The sequence below is a fragment of the Tachysurus vachellii genome, chromosome 5 (assembly GCF_030014155.1).
Source record: "Tachysurus vachellii isolate PV-2020 chromosome 5, HZAU_Pvac_v1, whole genome shotgun sequence".
Classification (NCBI taxonomy): Eukaryota; Metazoa; Chordata; class Actinopteri; order Siluriformes; family Bagridae; genus Tachysurus; species Tachysurus vachellii.
In genome coordinates this window covers 5,056,936-5,075,136 of record NC_083464.1, presented here as the reverse complement: position 1 = coordinate 5,075,136, position 18,201 = coordinate 5,056,936, and positions in this window count along the sequence as shown.

Genomic DNA, 18,201 nt, shown 5'->3' with positions numbered 1-18,201 from the left:
TTGAAGGTTAAGAGACTTGCTCAAAAGCCTAGCAGTGTCAACATGGTGGTCCTGGGATTTGAGCTCTTAAGCTTCTGATCAGTAATCTAACAACCACTGAGCTACAACTTTCACCAGCTTTGCTAAGCTGATCCAGAGCCTGTCCCAGGAAAACTGATTGGTATTGGATAGCAAGTCAGTCATAAGGCACTGTGTGCACTCCGTCACATTTAGGGAAAATTTAGAGCACCTAGCAGAGTGTTGTTTTTTATTAGGGGTAGTGGAAAATACAGGAAACAACACCTATCAGTGGTAAAGCCTTTTACTGGAGCGCCGTTACTATCATATTCATGTAATTGTGCACTTCTTGTACTTAATCTTTTAATATACAGTAATAAAGCAACGGTTCAGAAATTGAACTTGCTCTCAAGGATCCTGACCTTATGACCACTAGCACTGATACTCATGTTGACCTGCTGTAGGTTTTGGGTCAAACCACAGAAAATAAAAAATCCCAAAGACAAAGACCTTCCTGATCCGTTGGTGTTGACTTGAACCCCATGGCCTTGTTCAGCAGGACCTGCAGCTCTGGAGCACGGGACATGAACAATGTTTCTAAGTGAAGTTGTCTCAGCAGGTGGAGGATCAAACAGGGCCCACCTACGGAGGCCAGTCAGGGGTCGAGCGGCTGCGTCCTCGTTCTGACCCCCCCAAGAAACAGTCCGGTTCCACACCAGTGCAGTTCCTTCTGTTAAAACAACGCTGTCCGTGAGGGTGTGCGAGCTGCGTTGCTGCCCCCGTGCACACGACGCCCTGCTTCATCGGTTTCTGCCTTTGAAAGAGAGATGGAGAAATGCTTGAAGTGCACCCGATCGTGTCAGAACACATGTGGGTCATGTCAGCGAGTGTGAAACGGTGAAAACCTGTGACGCACACTATTCAGTAGTGATTATACACAGTACACTGTTTGTTTTAGTTGTGTATGTTTTAAGACCTTTTTTGTGTTTCAGGAAGGAGGAGCTCATGTTTTCCAGGTCCTCAATAACACGAAGGAATGGTGTTCACTCTAAAGCTACTATAGAGTAGGAGGTCAATGATCTTGCGAATATTCCACAAGGACAGAAAGGATGTTTATTGATGAATGAAAAATTACTTTCTTTATTTAAGCAGGTGAGTCAGTTGAGAACATTTATATTTTACGGCATTTAGCAGACACCCTTATGCAGAGTGACTTACAACTGAGCGTTAAGGGCCTTGCTCAGGGGCCCAGCAGTGGCAGCTTGGTGGGCCTGGGGTTCAAACCCATGACTTTCTGATCAGTAGCCCAACACCTTAACCACTGAGCTACCACATCCCTTTACCACAACCAGTTCTCATTTACAATGACGACCTGACAAAGAGGCAACATAAGAACTAATACAATACACAAACACAGCTATAAACAATGTCATGTAAAAACAAACAAAAAACTAAAAAAAAGTACAGTGATCGTGAGTTAGTGACTGAATTGAATATTTAAAGGAAGAAAGCGATACAAATGAACTAAGCTTCCTAAGAGTCTGTTGCATATGATTCCAATCACATGCAGCAGAAAACTGAAAAGAGCATCGACCAAAGGACGTACGGACTTCAGGAACGCAGAAATTAAAGAATCGGCTACAGCGCAGATTACGACTTTTTCTGATAAGTTTACCGATAAGAGTTTTATAAATGAACAGAAACCAATGAGTTTGTCTGCGAGAATGAAGAGAAGACCAATTCAATAAAGAATACAGGAGGCAATGTTGAGTGTTAAATGAAGCTCCAGTCACAAAGCGGATTGCGGCGTGATAAATACTTTAACATCCAGTTTAAATTACGTATTAAAGAGAAATAAAACACCCCATTAGATCTTTTTTTTTAATGGTACCATGTTGTTGATTATTTTTCTTTTTTATATAACAGCATGCCCTAGCAAAATGTTTTACTCCTTACATACTATAGTCTTTTGCAAAAAAGAAATAAATATAAATACATTTTAAAATATTAAGATATTAAGATGCGTAACATACAATAAAATCCACAAAATGTGACTAGCAGAATTTTTGTCTATTTAATTGGACATTTTATTTACACAAGTAAAATGTTGTTATTTTTTTCTTCATAAGCATTAAACATTTATTACCTAGGACATTTATATTTAGAGTAAAAGACTAGAAAGTACTTGTGTTGCTCTACGCAAGAAAGTTTACCTGATCGACTAAATTCTTCCTTAAATCAAACTAGGAATGTGTAATCTCTTAAATTTACTTTACACACAAAGCATAAATCAGGCTTCTTGCTCAGATCACACAGGTTTTACTTTCTGGTGCTGAATTAATGTAGCATGTTTGCATGTAGCAGTTTGTAGCATGACATCTAGCTGTTAGCGGCTAGTTTGCACGTGCATTTCGTAAAGCTCTGTACCGATATGATACATTACAGCGATGCGTTATGTCTAATTTTTGCTGTCAAGTCTGACAACGTTTGGAATTCAAGTCGCCCCTTAAAGATGATGTAAAATAGAGATGCTTTTAAAGGAAAAAAAAAGCTTAAATAGAATAAATTAACAAAATATTTGGGGGGCACAGTGGCTTATTGGTTAGCACGTTCGCCTCACACCTCCAGGGTTTGGGGTTTGATTCCCGCCTCCGCCTTGTGTGTGTGGAGTTTGCATGTTCTCCCCGTGCCTCGGGGGTTTCCTCCGGGTACTCCGGTTTCCTCCCCCGGTCCAAAGACATGCATGGTAGGTTGATGGGCATCTCTGGAAAAATTGTCTGTAGTGTGTGAGTGAATGAGAGAGTGTGTGTGTGTGCCCTGCGATGGGTTGGCACTCCGTCCAGGGTGTATCCTGCCTTGATGCCTGATGATGCCTGAGATAGGCACAGGCTCCCCATGACCCGAGGTAGTTCAGATAAGCGGTAGAAGATGACTGAGTGAGTGAGAACAAAATATTTCTACATATTTTTGGACATGATGTCATTCTGTTTTAATTTCATTTAATTTGCCAATGTCCATGTTTTAAGCCCCACCCCCTTATTTTTTTACTCCTGATGCTTTTTTCTGTCCGATGCTTAGATGAAGAACATGTCACATGAGTGACGGTTGTAGGATGGAGGAAACACACAGCTTCAAAAGAACCAGAGGAATGCAAACCATGCAAGGAAAAGATTTTTCCAAATTTGAACAGCAATACTGCTGCCTGCTGCTGACCAGCTGTCTCTCTCTCTCTCTCTCTCTCTCTCTCTCCCTCTCTCTCTCTCGCTCTCTCTCTCTTCATTCATGCTTCTGAGTCAGTCTATGAGTGAGAACACATGGAGAGACGATTTGAATCAAAATGTCAAAGGTTACCTATAAACACAGAAACACTTTCCTAAAACTAAGGAACCTGTTCAGCCCAAGTCATGTGTTTATGAGCTTTGTATAAGTTTGTGTTTACTGCAACAGCTTCATGTCACACCTTCCCGTTCCTCATTTCTTTTAGAAGAGAATAAAAAGCTCTTTCACACTGAGTATCAGGACTGGGATGGAGGTTGGAAGCCGTGCAGGAATGAGTCATAAAACCAAAGACATGACTCAGTATTTTAGCACTTACCGTTCTGAAGTCAGTGGCTTTTTTGAACAGGTTTTTGTATGGCTGAAATAAGGTCTGTGCTCAAAACACAAACTCAAAACGTTTTCATTTTATTTTATATAATATACGACATAAAATCTGTCAGTAATACCGCACTCCTCATTACTCCTTGATAAACGGTTGTGATGTGATTACGTGGCTTAGCAGGACTACAGAGCAGTCAGGGATGTTAAACACGATCACGAGGAACAGGAAACTCTAGCTAGGACGGCTCTGATGCTTTTATACCAATAACACACATCCATTAAGGTAAGTGGTGGTGATGTTGAAGTCATGTGATTAGTGGTTAAGGTGCTGGACTACCAATTGAAAGGTTGTGAGTTCGACTCCCACATCCACCAGGCTACCAATGCTGGGCCCCTTAGCAAGGTCCATAACCTTCAATTGCTCCGTTGTATAAAATGTAAGTCACTATAAGGGTGTCTGCTGGTTATGTGACTGTGTGTGCTGTAGTTCCTTAATAGATTAATAAACTTTAGCTTTTTACTTCTGCTGATTGTATTTAGGCTTCAGAATTCATAAAAAGTTGATTTGTGCAGATTATTTTTGTGTAAGAATCACTTCTTTTGGTGATCACAGAGTTTATTCTGCAATAATGAAAAAATAATCCTACGTTACTTTCTACACACTTTTCTGCTTTTGCACAAACTGTCCAACATTTCAGCTGTTTTTGCACATATTGTACAATATCTCAGCCATTTCGCACATATATACATATACAATATTTCAGTCATTGGCTGTTTTTTGCACAATTCTATATATTATCCCAAGGACCTGCTGCTAAGAAACTGTGTTCATTCTAATGTTACTGCACGAAATATTGTTTAAACATTCAGTATTCACATACAGTATTAACACTGGTCGGTCGGCACTGTTTCTGTTTACTGTTTACTGTTTCTTGTCTTTTGTGTATTGTATTTTTTGTACTTTTTGTATTGTCTTGTAACTTTGTGTCTACACTGTCTTTTGTCCTGCACTGTCTTGTCTGTCTTGTTTGTCTTGTCCTGCACTGTTTGCACCAGGATGCACAATTGCACTTTATGTGGCAAAGACTACTTAGCCCTGTCTTTGTTTTATGTAGCACCCTGATCCTGGAGAAACGTTGTCTCATTTCACTGTGTACTGCAACAGGGATATATGGTTGAAATGACAATAAAAGCTTCTTGACTTGACGAACTGAAACCTTTTTGTTTATCCGTATTCCGGCCCTTCCGTGTAGCATCGTGCCTTATAAATGACTGTACACTTGACAGAACTACAGTTAAGCCTGAATATATGATTTAAACATTCATTCATTCATCTTCTAGCTTGTGCCTATCTCAGGCGTCATCGGGCATCAAGGCAGGATACACCCTGGACGGAGTGCCAACCCATCACAGGGCACACACACACACACACTCTCATTCACTCACACACTACGGACAATTTTCCAGAGATGCCAATCAACCTACCATTCATGTCTTTGGACCGGGGGAGAAAACCGAGTACCCGGAGGAAACCCCCGAGGCATGGGGAGAACATGCAAACTCCACACACACAAGGCGGAGGTGGGAATCGAACCCTGACCCTGGAGGTGTGAGGCAAACATGCTAACCACTAAGCCACCGTGCCCCCTTGATTTAAACATCACTTATATAAATATTTTCAAAAGTAGAAAAAAGAAAAAGTCACAACATGAACAGGAAACATAACTGATTAGACTTAATGCAACAGCCTATAGATAGTAATGTGCATAAATGCTGAAAAAAGTGAAAAAACAAGCACGTTTGTTCAGAACATTCGCTTTCGACCCTTGATATATAGTCAGCAAGTTGCTTAGTAGCTAGAGGACGGTGTTGTGTCCTCACATCATAATATAAAGATATTATTTAAGTTTTTATTTTCTTTCCACAGGCTTCATTATCAATTTTAAGTAAAGCTTACTGAAACCTTATCTAAACGAAATTTATTCAATGCTATTTTTTTACTACTACTAATCACCACTAAAGTATAAAGCTAATTTGCATTTGGCGACGCCCACAAAAGTCTATCACAAAATTGAAGTTCACTGAGCAGAAAGAGAGAAACGGACACAATAAATATATAAAAGGACACATGAGGCAGTAATTGATGTATTTATAACTAACGTCTATGTAATTAAACATTACCTAGCAGCATTAACACAATATTCATGCTAAATAACTAAAGTTTCATTGATAACATTAAGCAAATTATAATAATGCTGTTTAAACCTGACCAGACGCTGAGATATACCAAGCCCACTGGATGGAAAGTCTAGCTTTTTATCTTTTAATAAATCAGTTAGTCTATAAATAATTAAATAAATAAATCATACTGGTTTCCAAATGTCACCTAAGTGCATCATGTGAAAACCTTTATATATATATATATATCAAATCAAATCAAATTTTATTCGTCACATACACATACACACAGGGCACAACATGCAGTGAAATGCTTTTTGCATCTGTCCTGTATATAAGCATAAAAAAAGGGAATGCAATTTAGTATAAAAAAAATAAACCAAAACCAAAAGGAGATAGATAAATAAAAAAGTATAAACTATATAAAATATAAAAAAAACTATATAAAATATGAAAATATAAGTGGAGAAATAATGTGTATACATATACATAAATATACATAAACGTGTATGTTTTTTTTTAAAGATTGTTCTTAAAGTGTCCAGGTGCAGTATAGTGTTTTAATAGTGTATAAATATTATAATTTATAATATTATAAAGCTATATAATATTAGTATTATAGTATTATAATATTATATTAGGGGGGCATGGTGGCTTAGTGGTTAGCACGTTCGCCTCACACCTCCAGGGTTGGGGGTTCGATTCCCACCTCCGCCTTGTGTGTGTGGAGTTTGCATGTTCTCCCCGTGCCTCGGGGGTTTCCTCCGGGTACTCCGGTTTCCTCCCCCGGTCCAAAGACATGCATGGTAGGTTGATTGGCATCTCTGGAAAATTGTCCATAGTGTGTGATTGCATGAGTGTCTGTGTGTGTGCCCTGTGATGGGTTGGCACTCCGTCCAGGGTGTATCCTGCCTTGATGCCCAATGATGCCTGAGATAGGCACAGGCTCCCCGTGACCCGAGGTAGTTCGGATTAGCGGTAGAAGATGAATGAATGAATGAATGAATGAATGTATCAGATTTCATTATTTGTGTGTATTTGAAATAAATAAGCGGCTTGACAGTGTAATCTTATTATCTGTAATATATATATATATTATCTATAATCTGTAATATCTATAATCTCTAATCATCTGATCAATTTAAGATTACGTGAGTTCGGATTCGTGTCTAACTTTTCCACAAGTGTGTACGATCCGGAAATGATTGCCTGCCATCGCTCTGTACTTGTTAATACGGATAGAAAAAAAATTCCATCCAGATCACACATTGGTGTTGTTGGTAGTGAAGCAGGTAAAGGGAGATTTCACAAATGGTTTGTGGCACACAGCCGTAAACAGAATCATGTTTAAACAGTGACAGTTATTGTTTTCTGTAGATGGTCAATAAGTGCGAATTGTTTCTTTCTTTAGTTCTCCGGTATTGTTCTCTTTAAGAGGCTTGTCCCAGATGCCAGAGTTACTTAACTCTTTGCATTTGATTATAGTATAAGAATATATAGTGTATTATATCTATAGTATATAATAGTTTTCCTGATGAGAAGAGAAGAGAAGAATAGAAATGATGGAAAAGAGGTGTTTTGATTATAATTGAAAAGCAGATGATTTAATTAAGAGTGAGTGAACAAACAAACACGGCCGATTTGAATCCACTGCTGTTTCATTTGATGTTGATTGTCTGTCGTTTTAATTTGGCAAGATGTCAAAATAAATAAATTGATTAATTAATGAATGAATTAATTAATTGCAAAAAAATAATTCAGTGCAACAATTCCGACTACTTGTGTTGTATGAAAAGATACAAAAAATAAAGAATGAGGTTACTAGAACTATTAGTGGTCATAGCCTTTTATTTCCACCCACACATACATCCATCAATTCATCCAACTATTCATTCATTCATTCATTCATTCATTCATTCATTCATTTATTCCTTTGTTCATTTGTATGTATATTCATTTGTTAATGCATTTAACCAACCATTCATCGATCCGTCCATCAGTTCATTCATTCATTCATTCATTTATTAATTTGTTTTATTTATTCATGATTTGTTATTTATGATATTTGTTTATGATTTATTTATTTGTTTATGCTTTTATCTGTCCATCCACCCACTAACTCATTCATCCATCCATCCATCCATCCAATAATCCATCCATCAATCTATCAGCTCATTCATTCATTTATTCATGAATTCATCTATCTATCTATCTGTCTGTCTGTCTGTCTGTCTGTCTGTCTGTCTGTCTGCCAGGCCACCCCCCCCACCCATTCATTCATTTATTTATTCATTCATCTTAAGTAAATGCTTTATCCTGGACATGGTTGTGATGATTCTGAGAATTTCTCGGGGACACTGACTGCAAAAAAATGGCATCTTAGTCATAGGGTTTTCCCAGCATATTCCCAGTGTTCCTGGGATTGTCTCCATCTCCACTGTGTAGTGGGCAGAAACCAGAGAACCAGAAGGAAACCTGCATAAATAGTATCCTGATCTCATGACCGAAGCAGGGACTAAACTGAGGGGCAAAAACAAGTGCTGCCTTCAATCCATTTCTTAGGACTTAACCGAAATGAAATCAGTGTTATCCGGCCACATTGCTCCAAATTTCAGATCAGACTCAAGAATGTAGATATATGTGATAAAGAAGTCACATCAGTGAGGGATTTTGTGGCAATTCACATGGCTTGGACTTCCTAACATGTCCTTAATCCGTAAACTGTTTTGATCTTGGGGACAGATTGGTCCTAAAGCTGTCGACCTTTAAATCAGGAAATCCTTATCACGGCCTAAAGAACATGAAACTGTTTCATCTTTCTCCATCTTTATCTTCTCTACTACAGATCTCCTTTGCAGTTATTTCTTTGAGCTGGACCAAAAGCTTTGGCCAGTTGTGGTTTTGTCTTGGTCTTGGTTCCTGTCTCCCATGGTGTCTGCCATGTGATGCAGGGGGAGTGTTTATTGTCCTGTGGCTTGGTGGTTTCCACCAGGCAGCTAGCGTGCGATTCTTTCAGCAAAGAACTGTACACACTTGGTGTTAGCCAATAGAATGAAAAATTATTGCTGAGGAAATAAAATGTGATAAATTATTATGAGATTTCAGACTCTCAATCAGCGGATATGTCACGAAAGCAAAATTACGGGGTAAAAAAAAAAACTTTGCTTCAATCACGTGACCTTTGCTTCAATCCATCCATAAATTTGCCTTTTGATGGCAAGCATGTGGCTACTGAAAGACAGTTCTCTTTCTAATTGCACGGCAGAACAAGCAGTCCATAAAGATGTCAAGACATTGTTAAATATTCATGGAGACAAATCGAGTAATGAATTAGTGGATAAATGAGTAATGGCCGGCTAATGTGATTAGAATAGTAAAGTAGTGCCCTTTACCAGATCAATCTAGCTTTGACTTTCCTTAGCCATACATCTTATTCAGACGTGTAAAGGTGATTTAATTTGTGTTCTTGGCAGTAAAATCGACAATTGAGGCTTCTGAAAAGACAAGGAAGGGATCAATCACAAGAGGATGAAACTGACACTGTTAAATGTGTTTGCACTCTTTTTCAGGAAGGGGAAAGGCATGCAGCATGTACAGTATTATTGATATACAGCCTTCACGTGATACTGGCAGTTTGGCCAAAGGAATGAACAATGAAAGCAATCAATGCCAAATATTGGTAATTCTTAGATATGTTGAAAAAAAATCATGGTTCTTCACAGGCATCCAAACAAGTGACTCATCTTTCAATTTTTTATTTTTTTTTCCCCGTTATGATCAATGTTTAAAAAAGACATATAATCCATCTGTTTCCAGATTTGGCTTTTCAGTCGTTGTTGTTGTTGATGATGTTCTTCTTCTTTTTCTTCTTCCTCCTCTTCTTCTCTTTTTCTACCCATCCCTTCTCTTTTTATACCCTTCCAGTGAGTGTACCATCTCCAGTTGTGTTCTGCTTCTTAAACATCACGAACATTCTAAGAGAAGTTACCAACTCCATGTGGTCTTTGAGGACAACAACCTCCTCATCAACACACAATTATCAGACTGTATCAGACTGTAGAAAGGACATTATTCATAATAACACTCTCTGGTGTTTATAACAGTTTATAATCACACCCTTCAGTGTCACCCAAATGAGGATGAGGTTCACTTTTGTGTCTGGTACCTCTCAAGGTTTCTTCCTCTTCCATCTAAGGGAGTTTTTCCTCACCACAGTCATCTCAGTCACCTCAGACTTGTTCATTAGGAATAAATACAAACACATTTAAATATAAGTCTGATATTAATCTTGATTCTTTGCATAAATCTTTGTATAACGTTAACCTTTTTTTTATAATTTTATTATTTCTATATATTTCCCATGTTCTGTAAATCTGCTTTGAGACATTGTCCATTGTTAATAGCGCTGCACAAATAAAATTGAATTGAATTCTTGTGTGTGTGTGTGTGTGTGTGTGTGTGTGTGTGTGTGTGTGTGTGTGTGTGTGTGTGTGTGTGTGTGTGTGTGTGTGTGTGTGAGATGGATCCCCTCCGAGGCTGACTTCTCTGCTGCTATTGAACGTCCTCTAATGGTCAAAAAATGAACTGCAAAATAAAAAAAAAATCACTTATAGTACACGGAGTAAAGTCATAGTAAAAAAAAGCACGTGTTTAGAATTTAGAAGTAATTAAGTTGTATAAAATTGACTGAGAAATAAAGTTTGCATGAATTGTCATGCATGTGATCTTGTGTTGCGTTGTTCAGTGTGTGTGTGTGTGTGTGTGTGTGTGTGTGTGTGTGTGTGTGTGTGTGTGTGTGTGTGATATCTATGGAGCTTTGATGTTCCATAGTGAAGCTGCTCCACAGTTTTAACTCTCTCGTCCCCCTGTAGCTTCATTCATCTGGGCAGTTGAGCCATGTCTCATTCTCAGACAGAGCACAACCCCCATCTCTGTCTCTGTCCCCGTCTCACTCTCAGTCTCTCACTTCTCCTTCACACCTTTTTGAAGTTTCATCTGCTTCTTTCACTGATTGTTGTGAGTGACAAAAAAAAAATTATCTCTAATATGTGATAAAAAACAAACAGCAAACAAAAATAGAGTCAATTTATTTGCATGGTTATCACACGCTTTAAAAAAAAGCGGACTTGTTTGAACGCTTCAAAGAAAACAACATCTGTGTGTTTGGACACTATGGGGTGTCTGTCTGATTGACTGAGCGGGCAAAGTTCCCATAGTCTTCTTTGTGTCCGGCTTTTGAAATTCTCTCGGTCTGGGAAAAGGAGCGCCTGTGGCAGAAGATGATAAATTAGAAATACATCAGTTTCCCCCTAAAAAATCAGTCGATTTATGCGTAGCCTCATATGACATGGGGAGTCGAAATCATAATAAAGAGAAACATTGTTGATTCATTACCCCAAAAAATGAAAGAAGGACAAAAACATCTGATGCTTTTTCGCTTCTCTGGCTGAAGTGATTATGTGCTATTGATATACAACACCATGTCGCTTCTCAATAAAGTAATTTAATTTATTACAATGGACCTTACGCTATGGGTGTCCAGAAGGACAGACTGCCAATCAATCTAAAATAGTTACACTGCATACTGCTTTAAACAAATACAAATAACATTACCTATCTTTGTGCTGCTATTTGTTTATTTCTTTTAAAAATGATTAGACTCCCTGCATGTGTTGCACATGGTGTGTTATTGTTTTTTATTATTATTATTATTATTATTATTAATAAAGCAAATGATGCTATATACATTTACATAAAATGATTAGAATTTAAAGAAAGAGTACATTTATTTTAGGAAACGATAATGGATAGGTTTGGGAAAAAGTTATAATAAACAAGAAAAAAAAAACAAATAATATTAGTAATAAAAAATATATAATAATAATAATAATAATAATAATAAGAAGAAGAAGAAGAAGAAGAAGAAGAAATAATGGGAATAATTTCTTTGAAAATACAAAATCATGTGTAGAAAATGTAAATGTAGGATCCCAAACATGTTGTTGATTGTTATTCAGAAATATATATTTAAAATGAGAAATCAATTATTTGTTTATTTGATTTAATTTTGTTCTCCTTTATTTTCTAGATCTTTAACCAGAAGTGTGTAAAATATGTTGCAAAAGCAAACAAGCAAGCAAATAAATAGATAGACAGAAAAATCAAATACTAAACAAACAAGCAAACAAACAAATAATAAACAAGCAACAAACAAATATAAATAAATAAATACCACCACCACTGCTAAAAATTATTATTATTAATTATTATTATTATTATTATTATTATTATTATTATTATTATTATTATTATTATTATAATTAATTATAACAACAACAGTAAATAATAATAATAATAATAATAATAATAATAATAATAATAATAATAATAATAATAATAATAATAATAATAAATAAATGTTCTTGGAAATCTAAACCAAAAATTATTTGGAAAAGAAATATTCGAAAAACAATTATTTCTCTAAATCACTTATTCCTCAACTGCTTGTTTTGCATTCGTACCACTTTAAGTTCTCTCAGTGTTTATTCTTTATCACATTTCAATGAGATTTTTCTTTATCTATGAAAAGCGTGATATTTTCTCTAAACAGAACGGTACCATAACACAGAATCAGTGTATTCACCTACACAGAACACACAGAAATTACAATCTTACTGCTAGCGTGGAAATATAATAAGAAGATTATTAACACTTCATATTGATATTTCTTTTAATGTCTAGTGTTGCAAAGTTAAACATTTTAGGTTATCACAATGATGATCTGAACAAATTAAACCGATTCGTGCTTAAAATGCATTTTAACGTTTAAGTCACAACTCTACATCTACAGCTACAGCTACAACATGCAGTGTTGTGGTCCATGATGGAGTTTTGTGGTCCATGATGGAAAAGTGGTTTGGATCACTTCCTCTAGAAAGCAGCTGTTAATTCTTAGAAAAAAAAAGAAAAAAAAAAAAAAGAAAAAAAAATGCAGACCTTAAAGAACCTCTGATGAGAAACACAATTCATATATATTTAAATAAGAAAGTAAAGAAGCAAATCTTATTCTATAATTCTATAAATAATAAAATGTATATACTGTAGGGTAACACCTCCACTTAACATAGGGCATCAAAATATTACCTTGAGCTTATTTCCCCATCAGGATTTCCATTTTCAAACATTAAAATCGAATCAAACCATCAAAGCATTCACTTATAAAGCTTTCAAATATAAACACATTTAAGGCAAGAAGGTTTTGACAGTGAATTTAATGCTTGTGTAAGTCTTGTGTGCCCTGTAGTGGCAGCCACGTGTATGTTTCTTACTCACTAATGATATAAAAGGAGCACAGAGAGAACCGACACGTCACGGCTCAATCTAACCAATTTAACTTTTGTGCAAATGTTCAGGAACGAGAATGACTGTAAAATTCCATACACACAATGAGAAAGAAAATCAACCCTAAACCAGAACCTTCACATACTTCTTCACTTCTGCTCTCTATCGTGATCCAGAAACCTTGAGAGTACAGAATAAAGCACAGTTAGCACTCAGCAGGAGCCAGGAATAAAAGATCCTGAATGTACTGACTACTGACTCTTTCCTGAAGGACAGAATGATGCACTTAGCACTGATGTTTAGCACTGAACACAACAGATTGCAGTGAATGATATGAACAGTAGGTGCTAAGACATAAATGATGATCTGGCTATAATGAGCTGAGCCTATAATTCATTATGTAGGATAATAAATTGTTTCACAAGTGCGTGGCACTTTTTTTTTTTTTTAACCAAAAGAAACTGTTACAAATTGCATAAGAATATTTAAATGCATTTTCCGCTCATTAATAAATGCCAGGATTGTGGAATGTGCGATATGAAAATGACAACCGTTCACAGATAGCTAGCTAGCTAGTTCATCATACAGCAATAAATTTAGTGTATGTTTCATAATTGTAAAAACAGATTATATAACATCACGCAAATGTATTTATTTATTTATTTATTTATTTATTTATTTATTTTGCAAATAATGACATCACTACACACTTTATACTTTTATTAGATGAGTCAGAGTGCCAAGATGGACACCAAGTAGTTATCTCAAAATATGTTCTTATTTTTGCATTAGTGGATTATTTCGAGCCATAATATTAAAACCACTAACATGTGACTTGAATGACATTCATTATCTCTTTAATTCAATTCAATTAAATTTCTTTTTGTGTAGCATTTTTAACCATGGTTATTGTCTCAAAGGAGCTTTACAGAACAGAAGAAATATAGTAAAGAAAGTTCAAGCTTAATATTAAACAGAGGCAACTGTGATGAGGAAAAACTCCCTTAGATGGAAGAGGAAGAAACCTTGAGAGGAACCAGATACTGGAGGGTGTGATTATAAACTGTTATAAACACCAGAGAGTGTTATTATGAATAATGTCCTTTCTACAGTCAGCTACAATCTGATAATTGTGTATTGATGAGGAGGTTGTTGTCCTCAAACACCACACGGAGTTGGCAACTTCTCTTAGAATGTCTGAAATCGTCATGAAGCAGAATCTACCTGGAGCTGCTACATCTCTAGATGCCTCAGGATCCTCACAGGCTTGGTGTCTTCTCACTGAAGGTCTGAAATCTTTATAACACAGAACACAACTGGAGCCGGTACGATCTCTGGATGCCTTGTTATGGGTAGAAAAAGAGAAGTAGTGGAGAGGAATTAGTGTAGCTGCTGTTCATAATATTAACCAGCACTAGATGATAATGTGGATTTGATCACATCTAATAGAGCACACGGTTGCAGGATGTACTGGAAGTCTGTGTTCCAAAGCTGTATCACATTACAGTGGTTACCTGGCAAAATGTGAGATAGATTAGATATATGAGAGGGAGAACGATTAGATATATAAGAGAGAGATAGATTGGATATATAAGAGTAAAGTAAAGAAAGCAAGTAAACAGTCAGTTCTTGAAAATGATGAGTTAGAAGTAGGAAAAATGTGTATGTGTAAATGGGTAAGTTGTATTGACTGGATGAGTGAATCAGAGCATCTCCAAAATCAACAAATCTTGTGGAGTGTTTCTGGTGGTTAATACCTACCAAAACTAGTCTAAGGAAGAAAAACCAGTGAACCAGTGACAGGCTCATGGGCTCCTGAGGCTCACTGATAAACATCTGGAGCAAAGGTTAGATCTGTTCTGATCTCACATCCTACAGAACAGCTACTGTAGCATGCTAGAACAGTAACACAACATTGTTGAGCCATGTTTAAAAGCACCTAGAAGGACCTAGGTCTGGAAAATCATGTTTTCTTTATCAGCTACTAACACATAGTCAGATACTTACTAACATACTAACCAGCTAGTTAGCAGCTCCTAGCTTGCATATTGTCAGCATATACCAGAACCACAGCTATTTCATTAACCACTAAGCTAATCAAATCTAACTAGATCTGAAATTAGCAAGCTATTCAATCTAAATCTAAAATCCATTCAAGCCACAAGGATGTGGGATTGCAAACATTTTTTTCAGCAGGTTTTATCACATTTTCTATGTGAATGTTTCTATTAAAAAAATCATTTTGCCTTTCTTAGATAAACTAGTAAATCAATCTATGAAATCAGAATTAGTTTCCAGTTAAACATTGAACTGTGAGGGTATAACGAGGACAAAGTGAGAAGTGAGCCTGAGTGTTCGTTTTTACGTCTATGAGTTCTTTATTTAAAAACGCAACGCCAAAATTGTGTCAAAGAGCAATCGTTTTTTTTCCTCTCTATTAAAAGACAGATGAGCCAACAATGATTGACAGGCGTGTAGGTGGTTTGAGGTCTCTGTGTGAAAGATGAGCTGACACGGCACCCACGCTTCCTGTCACGGTGAACAGATATCGTTAAACTAACGTTAAATAAATATATTGTTTAAACAGCACTTAATAATTTTCAAGAGGAAGACCATTGAAAAAAAAAAAGTTTCTAGTTCTAATTTTTTCTAGTTCAAATCTAATCATTTAGAAATATTATTAAATTAAGAATTTATATATATTATAAAAAAAATATTTTTTTTTCTCTGATTGTCAGAAACCAAATATTTTCAATGCTTTATGTTTTTTTTTCCCCTTTAACTTTCGACATTTTCACCACCACCACCTCTGTGTTACATAATGACTTTTATTCCACATTGTTTTATTTTACTTAAAGATACTTTCCGGTTAATAATAGGCATATAAAAGAAACAAAAGTCCTCCGAAATCCTGGAAGTAGGACTCATGGGGGAAAAAGTCTGAATATCAGCAGACAGCAGCACTGAGTAACAGTTTATCCTCAGCATTAGCCTCAAAGACAGCTCTTCACCCAAACCTTTATTTTATATATACACACATATACAGTGAAAAGGTTAGATTTAGATTGATCTCTTTGTCCTATTTACAGTAGGTGCGTGACTGATGCTTATCCGCAGACTAAAGGGTGCTGCCTGATGGAGGATATGTAGAGCTAACAAGCAGCAAGCATGCAGAGGGAACTGTGTGTGAAATATCAGCACTTGTGTAAAGGTTACTCCAATAAAACTACCTGAGCACATGTTTCTGTGTGTTTGCATGCGTGTTTTATTATGTTTCCCTTTCCTTAATCTAAAGACGGACATTTACTTCATCTAAAGAGAAATGTGCATGTGTGTGTGTGTGGCAGTTAGGTGTTGAGGTTAATACCGAGTGCCACACGATGAATGTTCACGTACCATATAAATATATATCGATATTCCATTATTAAGCCTTCATCGCTTTTCTTTAACAGCCATCATTCCTGTCAAGTTCACGTCCATGATGAGTTTATTACACAGCCGTAATAAACCAAGCAGTCACCCCAGGGAAGTATACGAATCAATACTTGGCCTCTGACTATTTTTTAAAGCGCCAACCTTTTCACGCGCACTCTCGCCAGGTCTCTTCAATTATGATTAAAATATATAGGAAATACATAAAGGAGAAATTATAGAAAACATAAGACTAGATGTGTATTGTTCTATCCAGACCGAATTCCTTAGATACGCACGGATGAGATCCCGGCGCTCGGAAACAATAGCGCTGTGGCTGTCAGTTCCCAGGCGACCATTAGCAGGGACCTTTGGGGACGTAGTAAATCTCCTGGGTTGGTCTTTCTGTGCCCAGAGCAAATGGCTCATTAGAGATGACACTAATGCATGATCCTTATTAGCGTCCGCGCGTCTCTGTGGCCATCCAGCCTGACCGCGTGACATCTGACCGCACCACATCCTGCTGCATTAGAGGTAAATGATGAGGAAAAAGATGTGACCTTTTGGAGTGCAACAGATACTGAGAAACACAAGAGGAGAGCGACGACGAGAGTGTCTCCGTGCAGCGTTTACACGCATGGACCTCAATTATACTTGATTTGGCTTGAACACAGCTTCTGCCAAAGAAATTCTGAACATTTTTTAAAAGCTGACGTTTGAGTTTTGCCCTTACCTGTCAGTCGTCAGACCTGCTGTGAAGTGACTGTGTGTGTGTGTGTGTGTTTGCGCCGGTCAGAAAAATACACTTGGACAGGTGATTTGGGTGAATATTCCATTAGGTTGATACCGAATCCCCGTCCCAGCATGCATTTGCTGAAGCCCCTGTCAAGACGGAGGCTGGAGTGATGGAATGTTCGCACCATGGTGCACGCAGCCTTGGCTTTCACCCATGATCCAACTGGGGCCACTGGTCAATATGATGGAGTCCAGATGTGTGTCTGCATATATCTGTGTGTGTGTGTGTGTGTGTGTGAACATTCTAATTTCTACATTCATAACAACATTTGTTTTATCTGTCGCATATTTTTTTCTCACCTTCATGTTGAGATCTTTCACCTCTTATCTGGAATTATGGGTCACACAATTTTGCTATCTGTGTCTGCTTAGTGTGACATACAGTACAGTATATCAGCATCTGTATTTGGGATTGAACCCAAAGTGAGCCTAAACATGACGCAGTTTTATTTCTTCATGAACACTACCATTATGACCCAGGAAGCACAGTAAAACACTGTTTAAATTAATTCAGTTCAATTCAATTCAATTAGATTTGGATATAGTAAATAATAATAAATTCTGAATTATATACAATTCAGATCATAAGAAATATAGTACAAAACATTCAAGATTAATATTAGACAAAAGTTCATGATTAATATTAGTCTCGGATTGATATTTGTTTGTATTTTTCAATTCAATTTATTTCAGTTTATTTGTGTAGCACTTTAACAATTCACATTGTCTCAAAGCAGCTTTTCATTTGAATAGAAACATCATATATGTTTTTTTAATTTAAAGTTTAAAATTAAGTTTCTAGATATCAATACTGTAACATCTATCCCTAATGAGCAAGCTGGAAGTGACTGTGGCAAGAAAAAACTCCTTGAAGAAGAA